At 43.2% G+C, this 23,107-nt stretch overlaps 1 pseudogene; it reads right to left on the reverse strand.

Moving 5' to 3' along the window:
• Positions 1-1,197: 1,197 nt before the first annotated feature.
• LOC140912906 (up-regulator of cell proliferation pseudogene) overlaps positions 1,198-23,107 on the reverse strand; it is a 72,784-nt pseudogene continuing 50,874 nt past the window's right edge.

A 23,107-nucleotide genomic window follows, 5' to 3' on the forward strand; every position in this document is an offset into this window, starting at 1 on the left:
GCACCAAGCGTTATGCTTCTGGTGGAGGTGGATTAGCAGGGGCACTCCCGCTACAAAGTCCAGGTGCTCTACGTGCCTTGCCAGTGTGGATGCGTCGTGAGTTAGGGTGCCTGGGGCTGCTTTAATGCACTCTAACTCACAAGTGTAGCCAAGTCCTTAGTGATTTTCAGCTATTAGGCTGGGCAGAAATGCTGTCCTGCCACAAGTAATTGTCAGCTCTTTTGAGCACTTAAAATAACAAAAGGCCCTATCTTCTGAACAGTGGGGAGAAACAGGTTAAACCAGACCAGGGACCCTTAGGGAGAGTTCACTCCTCCTGGCAGAGATACCTCTCCTCACCCCTCTTACCTTCACAGGAGTCAGGCATTCGAGCACCTGGCTTAATGAGTCCTTTCAGCTGTGGGTGACCCCTCATTTGAGACAGGTTAAGCACAGTTCTGCTCCCCTTTACTCATACAATAAATACAACAACACTGACAACAGCATTTCACTACCCCTTCATTCAGTACTAAAGTGATTTGTAACCCAACACAAGTCAATATTGATCACTTTGAGCAACACCTCTATATCTGATGGATATCTAGGCAGAGTAGGTGAGTTCATGTAAATACAATTTCCTCCTAAAGTCTCTCCCGCTAACAGCTAGCTGTCATGGGAGAACTCATTCGGACCCTGTTTACATAGTTATGTTAGGAAGAAGCTTCTCCTCTAAAAACGTTTCTATACAATTTCCATTAGATGGTTTCTTGCACCTCCCACTGAGACATTTTGTAATGGCCACTGTCAGAGACAGGATGGATCACTGGTTTGATCCAGTACAGCAGGGAGATGAGATACCGAGCTAGATGGCCTTTAGGTCTGATCCAATACAGCAAGGATGTGGGATACTAGGCTATATGGGTGATTGGTCTGATCCAGTACTGCAGAGAGGTGGGGATACCAGGCTAGATGGGCTGTTATTCTGGTTCAGCAAGGACACAGGGATACACGGACTATCAGTTTGCTTTGGTATGGCTGTTCCTGTGCAGCAGCCTTGCACTAACTGGAAGATGTGACCTGCAATTGATTTTTTGTTTTTAGTTTTCAATTTAAAAAATGGTACAGGCTGTCAGATTTGTTCATATTCCGTTTTTTTTTTAATTAAGGGTTTTGTTTTGTTGAAGTGTATCCTATTTAAAGAGACTCTTGGCATGTCTATTATTTCATGTAAAATGCTTCCTTTAGGCTCTTCAGCGCCTGCTCTTTCATTATATTTTTCCAGTCTCCTGGAAGTTCTGCTGCTTTAGCACCATACGCTCTAGCTAACTGGTCATTGAATGATTTGAAAACAAATTTCCGGAAATCAGAAGCATCAATGCTGGGATCAGGCTGAATGCGCCAGTCTGGGTAGTAATGGCGGTAATCTTTGTAGGGATGAAATTTCCCATCTGCGGCTGCAGTTCGGAATTCACGATTGGAAACCACATCAGAGGAGCATATGGAATGCTCAAGCTTTTGTGAATCACAATCCCTGAAGTTCCCTAACCCTTTGGGTCGATGGACTGATACAAAATGCTCTTTATGGTCAGTGCCTCCTGCTTCACAGGGGGCTTCACAGAACGGACACTGCTTCCCACAGCCAAACACTCGCTTGAAGATCTCATCCTGGGGTTTCACTGGCAGGCTGGAGAGTTTGGTCTCAAGTTCCAAATGATTAAACTGGGTTAAGATTTGTTGTTCCAGCTCCAGAAGGAAGATTTCAATGTTACCAGAAAGCTGCTCAATTTTTGCTGTGGTTTTAAACTGTACTCCAACTAAGCTATTGCTGGAAATGGCCAGGTCCTGCTGCAGCTCTTTGCAAAAGCTGTCTAAAAAGGCAGAAACTGTGTTATTGTTTTTATTTATGGAGTTTTTCAGAACTCCCTTGATTTTATTTATTATTCCGGATAGAATCCCTTTCTCCAAATCTCTCAAACTTGCCTTCCCTCCATAGTGGTCTATCAGACATCTCTGTATCCAGGATTTGACAAACTCTTCATAGTTACTTATGTATTTCACATAGTTGCCAAAGTTCATCTCTTCCAGCAGCTTCTTTAGCAAAAAGAACTGAAAGAAGCTTCGGCTGGCGTATTCAAGGGCCTGTTCACTGCTGAGAATATTGTCAACTATTTCTAGTCCGAGCCTTTTGTTGACATAACCCACCAGGGCAGGTTTGAGACACTGATCACAGAAATTCCTCACCCTTGTTTGGCTCTCTTTCTTTTCCAAATAGAGATCAGTAAATATGGAGAAATAATGAGGTTTCAGCTTCTCCAGACGTTGCTGAGGATCGCTTTCTTTGATAAAATCTTCATGCATCTTCTGAAATGCCCAAGCTGCTTCCCCCAAACGTGACGCTTCAGGTCAACTTCAAACAAAGGAGAAGTGTGAAGTTTCTCAATCTCCTCCTCTTTTAACCTCTCATTAACCATATGCAGCAGTTCTCCACAATAGGTTTCATCATAGTCTGTTTTGGATTTAACTTTTTCTTCAATGTATTTCTTGCATTCAGTCATTAAAGATAGAGCAAGCTCTTCAGTTTTACAGTAACATTCCTGTGAGAAGTATTCTACAACTGCTCTGGTCCATTTTAGGTTTAAGTATTCCTTCTTCATTGTGAAAGACTTCATTCTATAATCCAGCAGGCTTTTTGCATGTTGCAGTATCTGTCTGACAGCACCCGCTCTGTGCTTCAGATCCTTTCTCAGCTGGAGATCCATATCTTGAACAACTTGACATTTCTGTAAAGTACAGAGCGTTAACTCTGACAAGGTTTCTCGTCACATCGTTTCAAATTCTTTCTTCAGTTTCTCATGGTCGAGTTTATCTTCTCTGTTTCGGCATTCAGCCAAGAGTCTGGCAACTTCCCCTTCAATTTTCTGCTTGTACCCAGACTGGATATTGTCTATCTTGCGCTGTCCTCTTCGTATTCGAATTGCTTCCTCACAGTTACTGGTTGAATAATTTTCAAGTTCTCTTTTGAGGCTATTCGTGCTCCTTTTGAAATCTTCTCTGTACTTTTCTATCAGGTTCAAATTTGGAGCTTCACCTTTCAAATACTGTTCTAAGTTATTCAAGAGCTTCTGTTCTCCCTGCTGTAGTTTCCCTTGTGCTTCCATTTTTAAGCTGTGAAAGAGATCACCCTCTAGTGTCTCTGGCAGCTGATTCTAGATAAAAGTTTCTTTTTCAGATATCCAGAGATACATCTCCTTGCGGAAACCCCATTGCCATTCAGAATACTTCACAGACAGCAGGTTATAGGCTTCAGCTACAAGGCTGTTTCTAAAGCTAAAGATGAAGTTCTCATGTTTCACTGACTTCCACAAGCTCTTCAACCATACAATAAAATCAGGAATATCCTTTCCAGCTCTTTTCCATGAACGGTTCTCTATGAATTCAAACAGGTATTTCTTTAGCTTTCACACCCTCTCACTGTATCCAGTGTTTACGGGAGCCATGGGAGGGACTTCATGCCACAAGCCAGGTATGTACCAATTGTGTTTTTCTGGGTCATACTCCATAATATCAGAAAATGTCATTTCCCTGCTTTGCTTTTCCATCCTTGCTGCAGCTTTGGTCATTTCATTCAGCTGCTCCAGGAGGTGTTTCCTGTCCCTCATATTTTGAACATGAGCAGACACATCACTGACGTTCTGGTGCACAAACTGGCAGTTTGGCTGTTTTCCTATTTCCTCCATTCTGAGAAATGCCTGGACCACAATTTGCAGAACATCCTTCATTTCTGTGGCATTCTCCATGGCCATGTTAACGATGGTGACGTCACTCAGTCCAATCACCAGGGTGGCCAGCTCATTGTCATGTTGATAACTGTCTTCCAGTGCTGTTAGTTCAGGGGCCTTCAGACCTTCAGTGTCTATCACCAGGATGAAATCACAGCCAAGCGGCTCCTGAACAGCTTCTGTAACTTTAATGAGCGTCATGAAGGCTCCTCGCGCACTTCGACCGCTACTCACTGCAAACTGCAGGCCGAACATGGTGTTGAGAGGATGGATTTCCCAGTGCTCTGCACTCTCAGCACTGTTATAACCACCATTCTGGATCTATCCCCTAGCCTGATATGGAGATGAGTTAGAACCTCTACTACCAAGTTCATGGGGATATTGGAGGCATCTCCATCGGTCAGCTAAACAGGAAACCCTTCCAGCATCAGGTCAGCTGCTATGCATGGGAGACGGGTGAAATGTCTTTGGCTTTCTTCCATTTTCCCTTCTTTAACCATTGAGCATTCAGCTTCATAGAACTGCCCCAACTCACGCATGAAATACTCCACCCCCAAGGAACTATCAGATATTAATTCATCTAATTCCTCCAGCTGTTTTTGGTCCACTCCTGGAGTTTCACATTTCTCTTTATAGTCCGCCCGCATTTTAGAAAGATTCGCCTCGCAATATTATCCAGGATAAATTTCATCCATTTCAGAAAGTAATGTTTCTCCACTGGCTTCAGCTGTACTATTCCCTTGATGAACTTAGTCAAACCATTAGTACGGTCACACTGATTCTGCTGTCTGCGTATCTCTAACCATTTCTGTTTCAGCGCAGATTTATAGTCTTCAATGGCCATGACCCCTTGCCTTTTCATTCGGCACATCTCTTCTTCCACTTTAGCCAAGTTTTTCCATAGGTCTCCTTGCAGGCTCAACATTTCCCTTTTGTATTTTGCCCCATCTCTTATTTCTGCAGTGATTTCTTCAGTATATTTGCTCACACATTGACATGCCTGACAGTCCTCATTCACCAGGATTCCTAGGTCAGGTGCCGTCACAGCCATGGCTTCCAAACTCACTGTCTTCAGAGATGAATTCACTATGGTTCCTATGGTGGACTGCACCTTTTTCACAAATCCTGCATTATTCATGGTACGATCTTTCACCAGTAGCTGTGATTTGCTCAGCTTCAACACTGAGGACAGCTTATTAAGGAATCCCAGAGTTTCTTTGGGTTTCTTATTCTTGTAGTTGAGGATGAAGTAATATTTAGAGCTGGATTCTTTCCAAGATGATATCAGTGCCTATTCTCTCTCACCGATGCTCTCGGTAACTATGAACACTGCGGAGGAGACCTCTGTTCAAAAGCTAAACTGTAGCCAGTGGGACTCAATGTCTCCACGCAGATTTGTAACTGCAATGGGTTCTGGGAAAAGATCAGAATTTTCCATCCCCCCAGGGAAATACCAGGCAATCTCAACCAGCCCATCTGCGATTTTCCGAAGGAAGTTCCCAGACTCCATGTCCCGCACTGATAAAGAAATCGTGGTGCTGCTGGGAGGGGCTGAGAACCTCATTGAGGAGGTGGGACTTGGAGAAGCTGCAGCTCCCCATCCACACAAAAGAAATGGTTGGCATTGACGTGAGCATCAAGCTCTCCTCTCTGAACCCTCTGTTCTCTGCCAGGGAGTGCGGCCTCCACTTCCGCACAATGTCCCTCATGGCCCACAGTATTAGGGTGCACTTGGGGGTGTCAAGGGTGAGTAGCAGCAGAGGAAAGGCAAACTGGCACATGGACATTTTGGACAGGATCTCCTGCTTTAGGAAGCTGTCTGAGCAAAGCAGAACAGCACAGAGAACATCAAGAGGTTGCAGAGAAATTTTCATCTCAGTGTCACTAAAACAGAAAGTGCCATCAATATGCAGCTTCTCCTCATAATCACCCATTTCTTCTGCAGGAGCCTTGTGCCCAATGCTTGTATTTCTGGCCGTCCCATTCAGAGCCATGACCTTCCTCAGGAAATGCCAAGGTAAATCATCTAATGCCTCTGGAATCTTGTTCTTGATGCTTTCTGGGCAAATCTCCAGGACATCCCTCAGCCTGATCTTGATGCTTCTGTGCTTCTCCAGGTTTAATCTGGACAGAACATCTTGAAATGCTTTACTTCTTTCTGCAGAAGGAAGTTAAAACAAACCAAAATTTCAGAGTAGAAAATGGTGACTTTATATACAGTTTACTCATTCCATAGACAGCCTGATGTTTGTAATTTAAAGAAAAGCAGTACCCAGTAAGTAACAGATGACTTATACATCCTGGGTTCAATTCTTCTCTTACTTATATTGATATAACAAAAATGAAGCCAATGGGATTACTTCTATACAAATAAAACATAGTTCTGGCCCACTTTGAACTCCGCTAATGTGAGGTTGGTTTGCATTTTTTGATCCCAATCCTTATCCTCAGTGCAGTGCAGAGTCCACTTTAAAATGGCTTAAGTGGCCAACTGAGAATTTCCTAGAAAATCTTCCAGTATAACCAGCTCTATGACATCGCAGCTCACAGCTACTGGAGGAGGGGGCATAGACTCAGGACCCTGTCTCTGTGGTGATCCCAGAAGCTGGAATGATCCCTTGGCTGCTCTAAGCTGCTGCTCAGGATCAGACTGGTGCCTGGCAGTCTGAGGATCAGGTGGCTGTGATGGTAGCCTTCACCCCTCACCCTGAGCTGTGCTGGGCATCAATGGCTCATCCGGAGGATCTGACCCTTTATTTCCCTTTCAGCAGTCAGTGCAGATTACACCTTCTGGGTTACGCCTTCATTTTTGATTTTCTTCATATCTTCCTCCATCTCTTTGCTGGGACATGTCTTTTACAGGTGTAGCTAACAGCACTGTGGCTTTGCTTACCTCCCAGCGACCAAATCAGTCCCTTCACTCACGCTACTTCCTCTCTCCTTTTGGGGAGCTGTGAGGACTGTCATTACTTACAAAGCAAATTTACCCACATTGCAACCTGGGGAGCTAATGCTAAGACACCTCCAGGCCAGTCCTGGTACGGTAATGTCTCCGGTGCAGTGTTAGGGTATTTGGACCTGATAAACGATTAACCCATTTATTATGTGTTATAGAGACATTATTAAGGTCACAAGAGCAAACTATTCCACTGCACAGGAAAGATAGGAAGAATGGCAAGAGACCACCCTGGCTTAACCAGGAGATCTTCCATGATCTAAAAATAAAAAAAAGAGTCCTACAAAAAGTGGAAACTAGGTCAGATGACAAAGGACGAATACAAACAAACAACACAAGTATGTAGGGGCAAAATTAGAAAGGCCAAGGCACAAAAGGAAATCAAACAAGCTAGGGACATAAAGGGTAACAAGAAAACATTCTACAAATACATTAGAAGCAAGAGGAAGACCAAGGACAGAGTAGGCCCATTACTCAAAGAAGACAAAAAACCAATAACAGAAAATGTGGAAATGGCAGACGTGCTTAATGACTTCTTTGTTTCGGTTTTCACCAAGAAGGTTGGTGGCGATTGGACACCTAACATAGTGAACACCAGTGAAAATGGGGTAGGTTCAAAACAGGAAAGAGCAAGGTGAAAATTACTTAGACAAGTGAGATGTCTTCAAGTCACTAGAGCCCAATGAAGTGCATCCTAGAATACACAAGGAGCTGACTGAGGAGATATCTGAGCCATTAGCTATTATCTTTGAAAAGTCATGGAAGACGGGTGATATTCCAGAAGACTGGAAAAGGGCACATATAGTGCCTATCTATAAAAAGGGAAATAAGGACAACCCAGGGAATTACAGACCAGTCAGCTTAACTTCTGGACCCGGAAAGATAATGGAGCAAATAATGAAGGAATCAATTTGCAAACATCTAGAAGATAATAAGGCAATATGTAATAGTCAGCATGGATTTGTCAAGAACAAATCATATCAAACTGACTCGATAGTTTTCTTTGACAGGGTGACGGCCGTGTGGATGGGGGGAAGCGGTAGATGTGGTATATCGAGACTTTAGTAAGGCATCTGATATAGTCTCAAATGACCTTCTCATTAAAAAACTAGGGAAATACAACCTAGATGGAGCTATTATAAGGTTGGTGCATAACTGGTTGGATAACCATTCCCAGAGTAGTTATCAATGGCTCACAGTCATGCTGGAAGGGCACAACGAGTCGGCTTCTGCAAGGATCAGTTCTGGGTCTAGTTCTGTTCAATATAGTCATCAATGATTTAGATAATGGCATAGAGAGTACACTTATAAAATTTGCAGACGATACCAAGGTGGGAGGAGTTGCAAGTGCTTTGGAGGATAGGATTATAATTGAAAAAGAGCTGGACAAACTGGAGAAATGGTCTGAGGTAACTAGGACGAAATTCAATAAGAACAAATGCAAAGTATTCCACTTAGGAAGGAACAATCAGTTGTACATGTACAAAATGGAAAATGACTGCCTGGGAAGGATTACTGCAAAAAAGGGATCAAGAGGTCAGAGTGGACCACAAGCTAAATATGAGTTAACAGTGTAAGACTGTTGCAAAAAAAACCAAACATCATTCTGGGATGTATTAGCAGGAGTGTTGTAAGCAAGACATGCAAAGTAATTCTTCTGCTCCAGTCCACGTTGATTATGCCTCAGCTGGAGTATTGTGTCCAGTTCTGGGTGCCACATTTCAGTAAAGATGTGGACAAACTGGAAAAAGTCCAGAGAAGAGCAACAAAAATGATTCAAGATCTAGAAAGCATGACCTATGAGGGAAGATTGAAAAAATTGGGTTTGTTTAGTCTGGAAAAGAGAAGACTGAGAAGGGACATGATAACAGTTTTCAAGTACCTAAAAGGTTGTTTTAAGGAGGAGGAAGAAAAATTATTTTCCTATCCTCTGATGATTGGACAAGAAGCAATTGGCTTAAATTGCAGCAAGGGAAGTTTTGAGAGGAAATTTTTCCTAATGTCCGAACTGTCAGGGTGGTTAAGCACTGGAATAAATTGGCTAGGGAGGTTGTGGAATCTCCGTCATTGGAGATTTTTAAGAGCAGGTTAGACAAACACCTGTCAGGGGTGGTCTATATGGTGCTTGGTCCTGCCTTGAGGGCAGGGGACTGGACTTGATGACCTCTCAAGGTCACTTCCAGGCCTATGATTGTATAATGAAGCACCAGCTCTGCTTTAGTTTAGGTTGAGAAGCCCTTTCTACTTAAATGTTATTTCTTCTTAGTGCTGTAAGATCTGTATGCTTACTTGGACTGTCTTGAAATTTGTTGTCTCATGGGGGAACAGGATAGGGTTAGTGACCCAAATTTTGGGGTCATTTGAGCAAGGAGTTCCCTAGGCACAGCTCGTCAAAAACACAGCATTTTGCAAAATCAGCAGTCTTAGAATGGAGGGGATTGTGCACCACACAGCTCAAGATCCCCTACTTGATCTCAGTCACTCAGCATTTATTTCAGCCAGTGTGTGGCACTGACTGCCCGTTTGAGGAAGCAAAACTGAAAACATCTATTAAAGGAAACCTTTGTCTTTCTAGAACACTGCATGCAAACACTCATGAGCCAAAGAGATTGAAACGTGCATGGGCTGTGAGCCTAGGCAAGAGTCTTTCCAGACAGTCCACTCTCACAGTAGCTGGATGGCTCAAGTACATTTGAGCCCTACTCTACTCCACAGTATTAACAACCTTCCTCAGAATACCATCCTTGCCACCATGGATGTCACTTTCCTATACACCAATATCCCTCACAATGACAGGATAGCTGCCTGCCCCAAATATTTAAAAGACAATGGACAACCATCAATTATCCATCCCAAACACATAGCCAAACTCATCCAGTTCATCCTCGCCTGTCATAGATTTACCTTCAGCAATAAACATTTTGTCCAAAGCATGAGAACAGCCAGGGGTACTAGGATGGCTCCCCAATATGCTAACCTCTTCATGGGTCATCCTGAAGAAGAATTTCTGGAGAAGTGCATCATGAAACCAGTGATATACCTGAGAAATTTTCATCCTATGGGAAGACAGCTTAAACTCCCTCAGACTTCCACCACAACTTCAACAACCACCACCCATCCATTAAACTCTCTCTGGAGCTTTCCCACACTAGCATCAACTTCTGGACACCACAATCAGCTTCAGCAATGGAACCCTACAGACAACCATATACAAGAAAGCCATGGATCACCACACCTACCTTCATAGATCTAGTAACCACCCCAACCATACCAAGAAATATGTTATTGACAGCCAGGCACTCAGATACCACAGAATGTGCTCTGAGGAGAAAGTAAGTGATATATACCTTAATGAAGGGATAGCCTATTTTTGTCAAGGTCCAAATTTCTTGGTCAAGGTACAGTCAAGGTCCAGAATCCAAGAAAAAAATTTTTAAAACCCCATAATGATAATAAAGAAATAAAAACATTGTGGGGTCCATTCAAAAGCATCTCACAGTCCGGATTTGGCCCACGGTCCACCTATTGACTATTCCTGGCTTAACACACTTGTTGTCGATATTGTGAAGGCCAAAACTATAACCGTGGTCAAAAAAGACCTAGGTAAATTGATGGAAGATAGGTCCATCAATGACTATTAGCCAGGATGGGCAGGGATGGTGTCCCTAGCCTCTCTTTGCCAGAAGTTGGGAATGGGTGACAGGGGATGGATCACTTGATGATTACCTTTTTTATTCATTCCTTCTGAAGCACCTGGCATTGGCCTCTGTCAGAAGACAGAACACTGAGCTAGATGGACTTTGGTCTGACCCAGTATGGCTGTTCTTATGTTCACTTAAAACCACCTTCACCAAACAAGGACACTTCATCAGAGAAGTAGATTGCATCATGCAACAGGCCACCCAAATACCCCAGGAGAATCTGCTTCAATACAGAAATAAACCCCCTTCTGACTGCATACCCCTATTTGTCACCTACCACCCCACACTGGAACCCATACAGTAAAGCTAGTGTAACCACCAATGGGTGTAAACAACTACACCCCATACTTGATGGGTACCCCATCATGAAAGAAATATTTCAAGAACCATCTCTTCTGGTCTTCGAACAATCTCTTCAAACTCATTGTTGCCCTGGTTTGAGGGATGTGTATACCCCATTATGTGATCAAACTAATTGCAACCATATTATGTGCATTCTGCCAATAGGAATTAATGAAATAGAACACCACATAGTTAAGGGTTAATTTGGAGACAGGCTTTTAGAAGCGAGGTCATATCTAGCTGATAGTTTTTTGCTAATCAGAATGGGAGGAGGGGACAGACAAGTAAACAACTGAGACTGAAAACCTTGGTGGTTGGAAAACTTTGAATCTAGGCACCTCTGATATGAAAAGTTGACTGAAAGTTAGAAAAGAGATGATCCAGTTGGGGTCATTATGACCTATGTGTTTTGTAGAAGTTAGTTATAAAAGATTAGCTAATAGAGTATATTGTGGAGCAGTCCTCTGAAGCCATCTTGAGACACTTTTTTCTGACACCCTTTCTCCCTGGTGGGTGAGCAACTGGCCACTGCAAACCTGCTGTTAATTACACAATACCATTCCAGATCTTAGGAAAAAGATCTGGGATGTTCTAAACCTATTGCTTATGTCTCTGTATGCTTAAATCTAATAAACTGCAGTGTTAGATAAGAGCATACTTACTTGCATTTAATCCTTGATCAGACAGAAGTGCTGTGTTCCTATTGATTGATTCCTGACACTGCATGGAGTGAAATAGTTAAGTTGCCCCTGCTGTGGGTTCTCAAAACCCCAGGTAACCCTCGTCATCAAGAGCAAGCTCCCCACAGACCAGGACACACCCACTCAAAGCAGCACCAGACTCTGCCAGAACGATAGATGCAAAACTTGCAGACATATCTCCATTACTATAATGATCAACATTCCACACAAAACACCTTTCAAGATCCCAGGATCTTATACATGCCTATCACATGTAGCACACTTCATCCAGTGCACTAAATGCCTGAATAATGATTATATGGATGAAACAGATAATCATTATAAACTCAAATGAATATACACAGGAAAATGATAAAAGACAAAAACACCCTATCACCTGTGGGTGAACACTTTTCATAAAGTAATCACTCTATATCTGACCTATCAGACCCAATCCTCAAAGGCAACTTGCACAGCATTTTCAAAAGAAGAACCAGGGAGCTTACATTCATTACTCTGCTGGACACCAAATCATGGATTATGGACATCATGGATTGAACAGAGACACTAGATTTATGGTTTATTAAAACAATCTGTAATCCACTAACCCCTTCTTTTTTTCCTATGTTTGCAGAGGTGCTAATGGCCCATTCTACTTTGAATGGTCCCTTACAATATTTGCTAACTACTTATGCTAAATAATCTGTTCCATCTTGCATTTTGCTCTGACATTGGGAGTAATGTTCCCAGACCTGAAGAAGAGCTCTTTGTGGCTCAAAAGCTTGTCACTCTCACCAACAGAAGTTGGTCTAAGAAAAGATATTACCTCACCCACATTGGCTTTCCAATATCCTGGGATCTACCCAGCTACATCTACACTGCAGACAACCCTATGCTTGTCAGAAATCTGAGAATCATCTCTAGGAATATTGACAGGTTTCAGAGTAGCAGCCGTGTTAGTCTGTATTCGCAAAAAGAAAAGGAGTCCTTCTGGCACCTTAGAGACTAACCAATTTATTTGAGAATAAGCTTTCGTGAGCTACAGCTCACTTCATTGGATGCATTCAGTGGAAAATACAGTGAGGAGATTTATGTACACACAGAACATGAAAAAAATGGGTGTTATCATACACACTCACTTAAGATGAGCTATTACCAGCAGGAGAGTGGGGGCGGAGGGTGTGGGGAAGAAAACCATTCTTGATAACTTCTGGAAATGGCCCGCCTTGCTTATCACTACAAAAGGTTTTCTCCCGTGCCCCCCCCCGGTGGTAATTATTATTTTCTGCGAGTATCTGCTGCTGTTCTTGTGACACAGTGCCCTCTGGTGGGCAAAAGGTGGAATGCAGCAACATTTTGGCAGAAGCTTTTTTTTTCTACACAAAAAATTAAAGATATGCATGGCTCATTAATTATGCATGCCTACAGTAGTACAGAATTCCTCCAGGAGTAACGTTTGGTGAAAACCTGATTTCACAACAGCTGTTCCTTTGTAGAAGATTTTCTTCTTTGATGAAACACAAATGCCTCATGATTAAAAAAATCCCATTCCCCATGCACCAAGTGAACACTCCAAGGGTTGAAATGCAGGACTATTCAAGTTCAAAATCTTGGTCTTTATCTTCAAGGTGGTCAATGGCCTTGGCCTAGTGTATCTAAAAAATCAACTAACGCTACAGGACAAAGACTGTGGTCAACATTTACTCTTGTCTGCCACAATGAAATGGAATTCTTTACAAGGTAAAGCTCGTCTAGGTAGGAGACAGAGTTTCCTTGAAAAGGTGACCAATAATTTAAATCTGATTGAATATCAGATGAGGAGTGAGCAGAGGGATTCAAAGAGGAAAGTGATGGGTTCAAATCAACAGGTAGAGAACATGCTTTTAGCAGCTCAACCTCAATACATTATTTCTTTAAAAAAATGCTTATGGATACACTGGACACAGAAATATTTTGGATTGCTTTTTCCCAAAATTGGCATTTCTGAATTGTTTGGGATATATACTCAATGTGTGTCCACCTCAGATACCCATCCTACCTGACCTTCAATGAAATTGAGGAGTTCAACATTAAAAATTAAACGTTGTTTTAAAACTAAGTATTTTAAATACTTGTGGCACCTTAGAGACTAACAAATTTATTTATATGCTCAAATACATTTGTTCGTCTCTAAGGTGACACAAGTCCTCCTTTTCTTTTTGCGAATACAGACTAACACGGCTGCTACTCTGAAACCTATTTTACATACATTATTCTTCCTCTATAATGTGGTCATGGCCTTTCCAGTGTGCAGTAAATCAGTTACTGAAATTGCGAACTGATGGTAGTTGGCTTATTTAGGCACATTATGGTACCTTTCCTCAGTCCTCAAGTCCATGCAGTTCCATCCCCCCTCTTGAGTCACATGAGCTTGGGGAGGAGAGAAACTACGGAGACAACCCAGAAACTCAGCTGAGGGGGACTGGGGCATGCAGCTCTAACGAGGACCTGCAGATTCTGATGGTGTCATCAATCACACGTTCATAGAATCATAGAATCATAGAATATCAGGGTTGGAAGGGACCTCAGGAGGTCATCTAGTCCAACCCCCTGCTCAAAGCAGGACCAATCCCCAATTAAATCATCCCAGCCAGGGCTTTGTCAAGCCTGACCGTGAAAACTTCTAAGGAAGGAGATTCTACCACCTCCAAAGGGAACGCATTCCAGTGTTTCACCACCCTCCGAGTGAAAAAGTTTTTCCTAATATCCAACCTAAACCTCCCCCACTGCAACTTGAGACCATTACTCCTTCTCCTGTCCTCTTCTACCACTGAGAATAGTCTAGAACCATCCTCTCTGGAACCACCTCTCAGGTAGTTGAAAGCAGCTATCAAATCCCCCCTCATTCTTGTCTTCTGCAGACTAAACAATCCCAGTTCCCTCAGCCTCTCCTCATAGGTCATGTGTTCCAGACTCCTAATCATTTTTGTTGCCCTTCGCTGGACTCTCTCCAATTTATCCACATCCTTCTTGTAGTGTGGGGCCCAAAACTGGACACAGTACTTCAGATGAGGCCTCACCAATGTCGAATAGAGGGGGACGATCACGTCCCTCGATCTGCTCGCTATGCCCCTACTTATACATCCCAAAATGCCACTGGCCTTCTTGGCAACAAGGGCACACTGCTGACTCATATCCAGCTTCTCGTCCACTGTCACCCCTAGGTCCTTTTCCGCAGAACTGCTGCCTAGCCATTCGGTCCCTAGTCTGTAGCTGTGCATTGGGTTTTTCCATCCTAAGTGCAGGACCCTGCACTTATCCTTATTAAACCTCATCAGATTTCTTTTGGCCCAATCCTCCAATTTGTCTAGGTCCCTCTGTATCCTATCCCTGCCCTCCAGCGTATCAACCACTCCTCCCAGTTTAGTATCATCCGCAAATTTGATGAGACTGCAATCCACACCATCCTCCAGATCATTTATGAAGATATTGAACAAAACCGGCCCCAGGACTGACCCCTGGGGCATTCCACTTGACACCGGCTGCCAACTAGACATGGAGCCATTGATCACTACCCGTTGAGCCCGACAATCTAGCCAACTTTCTACCCACCTTATAGTGCATTCATCCAGCCCATACTTCTTTAACTTGCTGACAAGAATACTGTGGGAGACCATGTCAAAACCTTTGCTAAAGTCAAGAAACAACACATCCACTGCTTTCCCTTCATCCACAGAACCAGTAATCTCATCATAGAAGGCGATTAGATTAGTCAGGCATGACCTTCCCTTGGTGAATCCATGCTGACTGTTCCTGATCACTTTCCTCTCATGCAAGTGCTTCAAGATTGAATCTTTGAGGACCTGCTCCATGATTTTTCCGGGGACTGAGGTGAAAACCCGTTGTGGGTTTTTTATATATTTTCACTCTAGACATTAGTAGTATACAGCTCAATAGGATTCATCAATATATATATTTTTACAGGTTTCCACACCCTCTTTTGTCCTCCAGTTTCATATGTTGACACATACACATTTGGCACTGTTGACCATTTTTGAAGGAAAAAAAAGTATTTTTTCCTTTTCACAAGGCATATTTATTAGAGATGACTTGAAGAAGTCTTCTTCTGAAAGCAGTGAAATTGAGAAAGCCTTTACAAAATACATACACCACAGGAAGCTGAGTATTTTGTACATTGTGCAAAATGTGTTTTGCCAGGGGAAAAAAGACAAATGATTATTTTAAAAACAAAGTATATGGTTCTCTTTAAAACCATGGAGATAAACTGCAAGTTACAACCCAGGCATGGCAAACGTACCCTGGGAAAACACAATTCTTTTGGGAGGCTTTTGAGGATGCTATCAAAAAGCCCAGAAGTTTCTGCTGGTGGATTTAAATGTTTTAGCACCCGAAGCCTACAGGTTAAGAACAAGCATTTCTCCCCCAGACTGGCCCTATGTATACACCTTGAAAAAAACAGAAAAGTAGTAATTTTTTTAACAATCCTTAGCCATTTTAAAAAAAAAGAGCATCCCCCTGATAAGCATGTCTAGCCATGTACACAGAAACCTAGCTCTTTTGAAACTCCTCATCAAAGCCAGACCGCATCAAAGGAAGGTTATTCTGTGCTCAGCCTCTGACAACCTGGTAGTGGCCAGCTCTGAAATAGCACTCAACTCTGTAAAAGGAAAAGTCCCCCAGAAACCCTAACAAGTAAGCATGCTAAAAAGAAAATGGGGGATTAGTAAAACACTGAGCGATTACAAAAACCTGTTCCTCAAAAGAATAAAAGATGATTGTAAAACAGATCAGGGGTTTTATCAAACATTTGTTGAGTTTTGCTGTCAGGCATTTTAAATAAAATGGTTGAAAAATTGTACCTCGTTCCTAGCCATCAGCTAGAACAAACACGCCTCTAGTGATGAAACATGCCTCTAGTGATGAAGAAAATATCAGAACCACACCTCCTCACCAATTGGATTCAGAGATGAAAGACGTTCTTGAAAGATCCAGTTTATCAGACTCTGAAAAGGCTAAACTTTACGAGAGGGTCCTACAAAGGTATCTGGTATTGGCCAAGAAGGGTGAAGAGAAAAGACTAAAAGAAGTCTCTTTCTCCCAGAGTAAGAGGAGCAGGGGGCTGGGCCCATGGCAAAAAGGCGGAGGGTCATGGCCCCTTGGCCTCCCCATCTTCCAGCATCCCTGTCACCATGTGGTCATTTTCTGGCAGGGGCATGCCTATGGACAGAACTCTAAGGCTTTCAAGCCATGTGTAGGGCAGCTTGTGTTTGGAACAAAGGAAGCACAGGCTGCATGACAAAAGACTATAAAAGGCAGCTGCATCTTCTCCATTTTGTCTTCAGTCCTGCTTCTTATCTCTGGATGAACTTTGCTACAAAATGAAGCTCTGAACAAAGGACTGAATGACCCATCCTAGCTGGGGTTGTGTTCCAGAGGGACATTCAAGCCAGCAAACTCACAAGTACTGATAGGAGCCTGATATATGGACTTTCAAATCTTTGTATATATGTAACTGCTTTACCATTTAACATCTATCTTCTTGTTCTTTCTTTTTTCTTTATAATAAACCTGGCTGGCAGAGTGGTATTTTGGGTAGTATCCAAACCTATACTGGCCTGGTGACATGGCTGACCCTTTGGGGTCAGAAGAACATTTTGTATATGTGAGCAGAGTTTTTAGATAACTTCTCACTGTACTGGACGTAGGTGTTGATTGGGAGCCAGAGACTGGAATGCAATTAAGGGGCTGTGTGATTTCATTTTTGCTTCTTGATAACCAGTGTGGGGGATTGGAAGCACAGTTTGTGACTGGTTGGGGAGTTTAACTTCAGTGTTACCCACCAGTCTGGGGAGTATCTGCTCTCCCCTTTGCAGCCTGCCCTGACATTGGCATTTCCAGTGAGGGCTTCCCCTCGCACTGCTGGTCACACCCCGTTTGGACTGTATCAGTTAGTCACCATGCCTTTTGGTTTCTGTGCGGCCGCAGCCACATTTCAGTGACTTACGGACAGGCTGCTGCAATCTCACCACCTATATGCAGCAGCCTACATAGACAATATAGTTGTAGACAGCCTCATGTGGGAAGAACATCTCCAACACCTCACAACCATCTTGCAAGCTATAGGGGAAGCCGGGCACACCATCAACCTAGTCAAGTGCCATCTTGGGCAGCGAGAGGTAACATAGTTGGGGTACAGTGTGGGCCAAGGTACCCTACACCCCCAGTTGGATAAAGTACAAGCCTTAGGGGACTGCCCGGCCCCTATGACAAAAAGGCCGGTAAGCCAAGTCTTGGGCCTAGCAGGATACTATTGCTACTTTCTGCCAAACCTTGCAACGCTCATGTCACCCTTACCCGACCTAAAAAAGAGCTTCCAGCTTCACAAGATACAGTAGTCAGCAGAGTGTGAGAGAGCTTTCCTGGAACTGAAGGATCGACTAACTAGGGATCCCATCCTATTCCACCCAGACTTTGACAGAGCCTTCATATTACAGACTGACGTGTCAGAAATGGGATTGGGAGCAGTGTTTTCTCAAGAAGCTGAGGGAGAGGAGCGTCCAGTTCTTTATTTGAGCAGGAAGTTGTTTCTCTGAGAGCAGAAGTATTCAACGATAGAAAAGGAGGTGTTGGTGGTGAAGTAGGCAATCAATGCACTTAGGTATCATCTACTGGGGAACCCCTTCCATTTGGTCACTGACCACATGCAACTTCGATTGCTTAACATTATGAAGGACATCAATGCCTGGGTCATGAGGTGGTAACTTTCACTGCAGCCCTACGATTTTCAAGTTGGCCACCGACCCGGTAAGGCCCATGCAAATGGCAGACTTCTTTTCCCGAGTGGGCAGTAAAAACCCAGAAGAGAGACCACAACCAGATTCCCTCTTAAAGAGAGGTGTGCATGACGGGGCGCAGTGGTTGCCCTTGTAAGAACCATGACAAGTGCTATGTAAGTGAACTTAGACAGTATGCCATGTTACCAACTCTTATTGTGAATTTAGAGTTACATGGTGTCTTTGTAAAGTCCAATAGGATCTCCTTATTCCTGGCTTTAAAATCCTGAAATTTCCCATAGTAGAAATAATCGCTGTCTCCCATTATTTGAAATGAGATTGATGCCAAACTGCCCTGGGATGAGACGACTATCATTCACTACAGGCTTTGCATGTGAAAGTAAGGCTGCCCCAAATAGAGATGGCTGCCATCTCCCACAGTTTTCCATTATACTGAAGCCAGGGTGCCCTCAGAGACAATGGCCACTTTCTGGACTCTGTGGTTAATGGCTGGACAAGTAACTCTGAGGAACTGGGAGGAACGTGGGAAGCAGGAGACATCCTCATGAGGAGAAGAGGCTATTCAGAGAGGTGGGGGGGAGGACTGAGGAGATCTCAGGGAAATAGGGGGTGAAAGAGGGAAAATGTGAGGGGTAAGATATTATAAGGGCAGGGGAGAGGGTGGGAAAATGTGGGGGCAAGCGAATGCAAGGTGGCACTGGGGACAGAAGCCTCTGGGGGGCAATGGGAGGAGTGTGGAGTGGAGGAGGGGACTTAGTGGGGCAGGGAGGGGAAGGGGATAGGATAGGGGTAAAGGAGAGAGATGAAGAGGCACAAAATGGCAGCTCCACCCTTGCAGGGGTTAGGAGTAGATAAGGGGAGTCATCTTCAAGCAGATGGGGGGGAAGTCTGCAGTTTGCATATTTGTTTAGTGTTGAATTTGACCCTAAGGCACTCCACAGACTAAAGCAGGAGGCAGCTTTCCCCTAAAGGCTCACAAACCAGACAAGAAATTTACAAACCGTGAAGTATAGTATAATTATCGTTTTACTCTTGTGATATTTAGGCCAATCTCATGTGTATTTGGTTTTTGAAGGTCCTAATGGATCATTTTTGTAAACTTAAGTGAAGCATGTTGGGTGAAATTCTGGCTCCACTGAAGTCAGTGACAAATTCCTGTTGGAGGAGAGAGGTTCTTCAACAGCCACCCAATAGGAGAAGTGGGGGGAAACAACCTAACTAGTTTGAAGATGGAGCTTGAAAAGTTTATGAATGAAATGATGGCATGGGGTTGCCTATGACAGCAGGGACTGAATTCGATGACCGAGGAGATTCCTTCAAGTCCTATGTTCTATTGACTTCAAAGGCACCAGAATTTCACCCACTGAATTTAGGTACAGTGCAAAAATTATGAGAGGAAATACCGTTAAGTCCTTCTGTCTCCTCCAGCTCCAGGACCGGCTCAATGTACCCTTCTTGCTCCAGCTTTAAGACATCTTTCTGCCTTGACTTTGGAGCTCTCTGTGTCGCTGAATCTTGCTCCTGATTTAAACCATCTGATAGTGAAATTAAAGAAAATAAATTATCGGTACTTCATCAATAATTGACTTTCTCACTAGACACAAACACATGTATTTTCTTCCCCGTTTGTGTGAATACAAACAAACTGAAAATGTGGAAGGATCACTGCTAATTTCCTTGTAATAATCTGAGAAGTGCAATGTATAAGATGGAGTCCTCAGCTATTTGTAGGGAATTTTACTATGAAATCCTGGGCCATATCTGAAATAGATGAAGATGCAAAAATGCAACCTTTACTTCTGCAAAAATATATTAAGTGTTGGGTTTGTTTGTGGGGGTTTTATTATTGTTTTGGTTTCACTCAAATAATTTTAAAAGCAGCTGAAGGTTGCAGGTGAAAATTTCTTAGGAGGCTTTTCTATTCCTCACTGAGGCCCAATACCCAGGTTAATTTAGAAAAAAGAGGTGTTAAATAATAACAGTTATAACCAAAAGAAAAAAAATGTTTTTGTCATACGGTAGAATGAAATGTCTTCTAAATTCAGAGGTGCTTTCCTATTTATAGGACTACTGAATGTCACACAGGTTACACATTGCTATTTTACTGGGACGTTCTGCAAGCTTCATACACTTTTGATTTTGTGCAACTGTACAAGTACATAGTGAAATCAGGATAGACCGTTTTGTTTGTTTTTTGCTTGAGTTTATTTTATTTCTTTTTTCCCTGGGGAAAAAAAAAGCACTGGGTGATATTTTCATTCCTGCTCTGGACCCTTTATGCTGGGTAAAAGGACCAGAGGAATGGTTCCAGCGGAGGGAGAATCCCCTCTATACAGGAAGTGATGCTTTGCCACTGTTAAAAAAAAATTACAACTGTTTCTTTGAGAAGGTCTAACAGCTCCATACTTTAGAACAGGGATTTGACATTTGGAGCAAGGGGGCCTTTTGCTGTCTCTCAGAAAATTCTTCCAGAACTACCCAATTTATACGCCTCTGAAAATAACTCTTGGCACATGCTCAGTAGAGGCTTGTTAGAAGCTGGCAGCCAAAATCTAAGATTCCATCCTCACTGAGCATGATCCATCCCCACACAGCTCCAAGTTAACCTTAGTGAATGCCCTCCATCCCTGAAATTCTCTGTGCCAACCTCACTGAGCATGATCTGCCTGCAAAGAACTCACAGAGTATGCTCTCGCCCAGGGCTTGAGGCTGACAAAAAACTTTCCCTGCAATTGCTCCTTGCAGTTGCTGGTGGCCACCGTGGCATCGGGCATTGAACTGCTAGCAGGGTGAGTGTCTGCTGTGGTCTCAAAGCTCCCCCTGCTGGCACCCTGGCAGTGAGGATGAAAGCCTGATTCCACTGTAGATGGGGTGAGAAGCAGAACAGGGACTGGGGCAGCTGGAGGATATTAATGGAATGTGGCAGAACGCAGTGTAATGGGAATCAGAGGCAGAATGGTGTAGGCGCCCCAGGTATCCGTCCCTTTTCTACCACCCCACCCAAAAAAACCTCATCCTCTTATACCCACAAGCTGCCTGTGATGGCCCCGATTTCCATGAGTTGCTTCAGGCTCCCAGCATTGCCGATAGTGCACCCGTCACAGTTCCTGGGAGTGAGGAGTAGAGCTCCAAACCAAGTGGGAAGAGTCCCGCTTACCTATAGATCCTTTGCTTTTTCTACAGAATGGGGAACATGGAAAGCATCCTTTTTTCTTCTTCCTTTTCCATTTTTCTTTGGGCTCTAGTGTCTCCTTAGCTAATAAAGAAGAACAGATTAAAAGAGTATTCAGTGGTTACCCTTGTAATAGGCATGATAAGTGAGATGTAAGTGAACTTGGCCAGTATACCATGTTGCCAACTCACATTGTGAATTTAGAGTTACATGGTCTCTTTTAAAAGTCCAATAGGATCTCCTTATTCCTGGCTTAAAAATCCTGAAATTTCCCATATTAGAAATGATTGCTGTCTCCCATTACTTTAAATGAGATTGACACCAAAATGTCCTCAGATGAGACGATTATCATTTACCACAGGCTTTGTGCTGGGTAAAATGTCCAGAGGTGTGTTTCCAGCTGGGATAGAATCCCCTCTACACAAGAACTGATGATAGCCGCAGGACCAAGGGTGCGGTCTGAATCCCTAGGGTAGGAGGCATACCCGGGGTGGAGCTGCAGGCAATCAAAACGTATCAGGGATGGACCCACAAAACGTAGCTCTGCAGAGATAGTGGGAAGTCCTGCTGCTCACAGGCAGTCAGGGACAGGCTGCTTTACTTAGAAAGCCCCTGCCTTGGAAGATGTTTTGGCCCCAGAGTAGCCCACAATCAGGAGTTTGTAAAGGTGGTTTAAAGCCATCTTGTCCTCCTCTTCATGGACTGCAAATAAAGGGCAGCACGGAATCTAAACCCATATGATCAATGTTACTATTTAATATTATTAATCATGTTTATTACATCAGTAAGAAGGGCCTAAGGCAGGGGTAATCAATAGGCAGACCGCAGGCCAAATCCAGACTGCCAGATGCTTTTGAATGGAACCCCAAATCTTTTTATTTTCTTCTTATAATTTTTTTTATTATTATTTCCTCTGGAGTCTGGACCGTGACAAAAAAAAATAATTGACTATCCCTGGCCTAACGTCTAACCGGAAGAAGCCCCATTGTGCTAGCAGACAGTCCCTGCCCTGAAGAGCTTGTAATTTAACTAGTCCGGACATGCCAGCAGAGTGAACAATGTAATGGCAGCAAACATGTTAGTTCCAAGATACATTTTTGAGGGGGTATTTAGGAGGGGACCAATTCAATGTAAAGAAAAGGGCACAGGGTATGGGAGAGGCAGGTAGGAGGCAGGCGTGATACTGTGGTGAACAGACTGGGAGGGAGGGTTGGAACAAACAGCCAATTAAGGGACTGCTGCACTAAGGTGAGGGGATAAAATTGGACCCCATCAAGGCTACCCCTCCCTCCAGTACCTGGACACAGAATGTGCCCTGGAAGTTAAGGTTAATATGAGAAGTTAAGGTTAATATGAGAATCTTAACTTGAGCATTTCTTGACTTTATTAAAAATTGTAACCTTAATATTACATTAATGTAATCTGTGTGTACACATAGTGATGATAATTGTGAGACAAGTTATAGAGGGAGCTAGTAACAAACCCTATATTTAGATTGCCTCACTATAAAAGATTCTCATGATTCCCTCTCCCCGACACACACAATATCTAAGACCTCCATTGTTGGAAGCAGAACAGAAAGATAGTCCCTGCCCCAAACAGCTGACAATCTAAATATAAGACAAGATAGTGCAGTAAGTACTTTAGCTTTCAGCCAAAAACTTTTTCTTTCTAATATGGACACATTTCTTTCTCAAACCTATA

This window comes from Lepidochelys kempii, chromosome 6 (genome assembly GCF_965140285.1).
Source record: "Lepidochelys kempii isolate rLepKem1 chromosome 6, rLepKem1.hap1, whole genome shotgun sequence".
NCBI lineage: Eukaryota > Metazoa > Chordata > Testudines > Cheloniidae > Lepidochelys > Lepidochelys kempii.